The sequence below is a fragment of the Paroedura picta genome, chromosome 2 (assembly GCF_049243985.1).
Source record: "Paroedura picta isolate Pp20150507F chromosome 2, Ppicta_v3.0, whole genome shotgun sequence".
NCBI lineage: Eukaryota > Metazoa > Chordata > Lepidosauria > Squamata > Gekkonidae > Paroedura > Paroedura picta.
In genome coordinates, this window is record NC_135370.1 from 184,699,076 (window position 1) to 184,705,075 (window position 6,000).

Consider the following 6,000-nt stretch of genomic DNA (forward strand, 5'->3'; position numbering starts at 1 on the left):
GGCAAGAGAAAACAACTCTGCTCCATCCTCTGTATGAGAGCCAGTTTGGTTTAGAATCATAGAATCATAGAATCACAGAGTTGGAAGGGGCCATACAGGCCATCTAGTCCAACCCCCTGCTCAACGCAGGATTAGCCCTAAGCATCCTAAAGCATCCAAGAAAAGTGTGTATCCAACCTTTGCTTGAAGACTTCCAGTGAGGGGGCGCTCACCACCTCCTTAGGCAGCCTATTCCACTGCTGAACTACTCTGACTTTGAAAAACTTTTTCCTGATCTCTAGCCTATATCGTTGTACTTGAAGTTTAAACCCATTACTGCGTGTCCTCTCCTCTGCAGCCAGCAGAAACAGCATCCTGCCCTCCAAGTGACAACCTTTCAAATACTTAAAGAGGGCTATCATGTCCCCTCTCAACCTCCTTTTCTCCAGGCTGAACATTCCCAAGTCCCTCAACCTATCTTCCTAGGGCTTGGTCCCTTGGCCCCAGATCATCTTCGTCGCTCTCCTCTGTGCCCTTTCAATTTTATCTACGTCCTTCTTGAAGTGAGGCCTCCAGAACTGCACACAGTACTCCAGGTGTGGTTTGACCAGTGCCGTATACAATGGGACTATGACATCTTGTGGTTGTGGTTAGGAGTATAGACTTCTAATCTGGCATGCCGGGTTTGATTCTGTGCTCCCCCACATGCAGCCAGCTGGGTGACCTTGGGCTCGCCACGGCACTGATAAAGCCGTTCTGACTGTGCAGGAATATCAGGGCTCTCTCAGCCTCACCCACCTCACAGGGTGTCTGTTGTGGGGGGAGGAAAGGGAAGGCGACTGGAAGCCGCTTTGAGACTCCTTTGGGTAGAGAAAAGCGGCATCTAAGAACCAACTCTTCGGTACTTTTTGGATTCGGACAGAATCTATTTGGGCAAATCCAGAAAGTACTGTTGTTTTTCCTGAGCACCTGCCTACCCAGTCTTCCCACCCAAGGGAAAGTTGATTCTCTGTCTTTGCTGCCTGGGAAGATTGGGGGGGGGGGCTTTAAAGTGTCCACCAAGCAGCTGATCCAACAGATCAGCTGCTTGATGTTCTTCCCACCCCACCCCCCCAGCCGTTCTAGACTGCAGAGAGTGTCTGGGAAGGGTGCTGGACTGGCTGAATCATGGCCAGTTTAAAATACAGGGATTGACATTTGGGCTCAAATATGTCTGGAGAAATACCTGAATCAGTATTGGTGCTTTCCAGTCTATTCAAATGGAATTGTCCATCCCTATCACCCAAGACAGGCGTGTGATGGCTTCCTTCCAATCGGTCTAGTGGTTAGTTTTTTAATAGAATCCTAGAATCCTAGAGTTGGAAGGGACCTCCTGGGTCATCTAGTCCAACCTCCTGCACCATGCAGGACACTCACAACTAATCTTTCAGAGAGGGGAAAGGCAGGCTCTCTCCAGAAAAGTCTTGGAGTCAGGGCAGTTAAGGAGTGTCAGCCAGAATAAAATAAGCAATCTCCCTGGGTTGAGGGGGGAGGAAGGTTTTCTTAGCAAGCTTGAGGGTAGAACAGGCTCCCTATTATTCTTTCTCGGAGAGAGCTGTTACAATTGCTTACTCTGAGCATTTATGTGCAAAGCTCTATTATGGTTGTTTTGTGTTCAATAAATCTCTTCATCTGTTTATTTGTATTTATATTTGTTTTGTTTCTTTGCCTGGTCCTTATGCTGTTTTTCTAGTGCATAAATCAGGATAGTTGGGCTCTCCAGGTGTCTGTTCAGTGCTACAAGCCATCCCATAATCAGCTGGGCTGCTGGTTCCCAGGAGTTGTTTAGGCTCCCTCCGGGACAAGAAAGAGGCTCTTACTGGTGGCAGCATGAGGAAACGATTGGACAGGGGAAGCAGGAAGGATTGTTCCACTGTGGCAAGTGGTGATCTACACTCCCCCCCCCCTGGTCACCCTGGCCAGCAGCGTAATGATGTCACGGTTGATGTGCTGACCGCCCAAAACTGACACCAGGGCTTCCCCAGAGGGCATCAGGGGTGGTCTGGCATTGGGGCAAAACTCTTCTTGGAGGCCCACGGGAAGTGAATGGCAGCCGTGCGACAGGACGTTCTCTGGCAGGGGCTCATGGGAATTGTAGTCCATGGACATCTGGAGGGCCGCAGTTTGGCTACTACCGGTTTAGATGGTCCATTCTGTTGGGAACCGGGGAACTCGGGGCCAAGCACGGGCCTGGGTGGGGACTGTCGGGAACCAAGCAGTGGAGACCCAGCAGACTCATGCAACAGACCTCACTCTCGGGCTAAAGTCTAAAGAGCCGGTTTGGTGTAGTGGTTAGGAGTGCGGACTTCTAAGCTGGCATGCCCGGTTCGATTCTGTACTCCCCCACATGCAGCCAGCTGGGTGACCTTGGGCTCACCACGGCACTGATAAAACTGTTCTGACCGGGCAGTGATATCAGGGCTCTCTCAGCCTCACCCACCCCACAGGGTGTCTGTTGTGGGGAGAGGAATGGGAAGGCGACTGTAAGCCGCTTTGAGCCTCCTTTGGTTAGGGAAAAGCGGCATCTAAGAACCAACTCTTCTTCTTCTTCTTTATTTGGATAACAGGGATCAGCACATAGTGTAAAGCAGGGGTAGTCAAACTGCGGCCCTCCAGATGTCCATGGACTACAATTCCCAGGAGCCCCTGCCAGCATTCGCTGGCAGGGGCTTCTGGGAATTGTGGTCCATGGACATCTGGAGGGCCGCAGTTTGACTACCCCTGGTGTAAAGTCTTAGACAGGAGTCTTGACAGGGGAGGGATGCCGGGAAGGGGCTTGCCTAGAATAAATACCTTGGCTTGGGGAGGGGGGCCATGGATGTAGCTTTGAGCGGGAAGAGGGATTCCCACGGGAAGAGGCAATATTGCTCCCTGATCCGAAAGGTGCCAAAACAGCCCATCCGGACATCTGGTGTTTAGGCTGTGCTGCCGGGAGGCCAGCCTTGGGTGAGGAGATAAGGGAAGGACGGCAAGGAGGAAATGGGAGGTGGAGTGCCAGGGGGGTGCCACAGCTCAGCGGACGATCCGGGAGCACAAAGAAATAAGGCAACCTCAAAGAAAACGGAAATTGCGGGTCAGGAACTGGGGGTTCATGGCAGGAACTCTGAACTGCAACTGTAACACTGTTGCGTCATATTCTGTGTTGTGATCTTCATGAAGGGTTGATGTTTGACTACCAGTGACTCCACGCCCCTTGCTGACCCCACTATTCAGTCCTGGCAAGGGAGTGGGATGCTGAGCTAAGGAGGTGGTGAGCTCCCCCTCACTGGCAGTCTTCAAGCAAAGGTTGGATACACACTTTTCTTGTATGCTTTAGGATGCTCTGGGCTGATCCTGCGTTGAGCAGGGGGTTGGACTAGATGGCCTTTATGGCCCCTTACAACTCTATGGTTCCATGATTCTATGAATAGGCTGCCTAAGGAGGTGGTGAGCTCCCCCTCACTGGCAGTCTTCAAGCAAAGGTTGGATACACACTTTTCTTGGATGCTTCAGGATGCTTTGGGCTGATCCTGCGTTGAGCAGGGGGTTGGACTAGATGGCCTGTATGGTCCCTTCCAACTCTATGATTCTATGATTCTGTGTACAGCCCTGGCGAGCATCCACGTACGCAAGGCATTCCAACCTTCCATAATACCTCTTTCAGGGATACTGCTCAGCTCCCAGCTAATGTTGAAACAAACGGCAGGCAGCAAATCATAGGATCTCCCCATATTTTCTTCTCTTAATCCACTGTGAGGTACTTCTGTGTAACCCAGAACTTGGCATGACCACGTTGTGAATATTGATTGGTCTTTAGGGAAGTATTTATTTTGTAATGAATTTGAATTACATGTGTTGATCCATTCCCCCCCCCCCCCTTTCTGTCTACAATCTTTCAGATGCTCTGAATGAATACCAAGAAGGCAGTCCCTGAGCACAGACTCCATACAAACCGTTTCACGAAATCCTGCATCCCGGCCATTCATCACCCAGCGAAGGCTAAAACAGTAAAACCTCCCAGTTAAAGCTCTGGGTATTTGATGCAGCGCAGAGTCCGTGATGGATGAAAATCTCCCAGCGTTGATGCCCCAGTTAATAAAAGGTGAGAACGACACCTCTCTCCAAAGATTTGTAGGCAGAGCACCAACGCCCACACAAGAAGAAGAAGAAGAAGAGGAAGAGGAAGAGGAAGAGGAAGAAGAAGAAGAAGAAGAAGAAGAAGAAGAAGAAGAAGAAGAGGAAGAGGAAGAGGAAGAGGAAGAGGAAGAGGAAGAGGAAGAAGAAGAAGAAGAGGAAGAAGAAGAGGAAGAAGAAGAGGAAGAAGAAGAAGAAGAAGAAGAAGAAGAAGAAGAAGAGGAAGAGGAAGAGGAAGAGGAAGAAGAAGAAGAAGAAGAGGAAGAGGAAGAAGAAGAGGAAGAAGAAGAGGAAGAAGAAGAGGAAGAAGAAGAGGAAGAGGAAGAAGAAGAAGAAGAAGAAGAAGAAGAAGAAGAAGAGTTGGTTCTTAGATGCCGCTTTCCTCTATCCTAAGGAGGCTCAGAGCAGCTTACAGTCACCTTCCCTTTCCTCTCCCCACAACAGACACCCTGAGAGGGAGGGGAGGCTGAGAGAGCCCTGATATCACTGAAGAAGAAGAAGAAGAAGAAGAAGAAGAAGAAGAAGAAGAAGAAGAAGAAGAAGAAGAAGAAGAAGAAGAGTTGGTTCTTAGATGCCGCTTTCCTCTATCCTAAGGAGGCTCAGAGCAGCTTACAGTCACCTTCCCTTTCCTCTCCCCACAACAGACACCCTGTGGGGTGGGTGAGGCTGAGAGAGCCCTGAGATTCCTGCTCGGTCAGAACAGCTTTATCAGTGCCTTGGCAAGCCCAAGGACACCCAGCTGGTTGCATGTGGAGGAGTGCAGAATCGAACCTGGCTTGCCAGATTAGAAGTCACTGATGTAGTCCAACACCCAGAATCTCCAGCTTAAAGTATTCAGTGCCACAGAAATATAGAGCTGGAAGGGTTCTCAAGGGTCATCTAGTCCAACCCTCTGCACTATGCGGGAAATTCACAACTACTTCCACCCCCCCCCCATGCCCCAGTGCCCAGAGGAAGAGGAAAATCTCTGGGATTCCTGTACCATTGGCCCTACGAGGTCTGTGGACACCCCCCCCCCGAATAAACACCCCCAGGCAGACTTCCACCCTGGGAAAGACCTCCCAGCAGTGACTGACTTCTGGGCTGCAAGACGACTATCAATGCTGTTCATTAGATGCTGCTAATTGCTTAATCGGGTTTTGTTATTGTTTTATTTGTTGTGTTAATTGCTGTCATTGATAAAGTGTGTATGTACACCGCTCAGAGCTGGCCTTGGGAGGGTAGTCTAGACATTCAACAATTGATGATAATAATAATAATCAATACCTGAAGACTTGAGGAAAAGGCAGATCTGCCCAAGAGAAGCAGAACAGGGGAGTCGATGCTGGGCAGATGAGGGGGTCGGGGAGAGTCTGTGGCCGCCCTCTCTCAGGGCCTGGAGCCGAAGAGCGTCAAAGGAGAGAAGGAAGCAACATCCCGCCCCCTTCCCCCCCCCCCAATCCATCACTGCCACTCAAGGGACCACCAATCCTGGCTCACTGCAGGAGAAATGCCTCAGAAAGCCCCCTGCGTCCTGCATCCTGCCCTGGGATCATGAGCAGAACGTTTCCCTGTGTTGCATCCCCGGATTGAGCTCAATAAATCCATCGCTGAAAGCCAGCATGGCGCAGTGATTAAGAGCGGCAGGAACCTCCAATCTGGAGAACCGGGTTGGGTTTGCCACTTCTCCTCCTCCACATGCAGGCAGCTGGGTGACCTGGGGCTAGTCACAGAGCTGATAGAGCAGGTTCTCTCAGAGCTCCCTCAGACCCACCTGCATCACAGGGGGCGTGTTGTGGGGAGAGGAGGGAATGGTGGTTATCAGCCGCTTGGGATGCCTTCGGGTAGCTAAAAACAGGGTATTGAAAAAACAGTTCTTCTTCTTTTCCT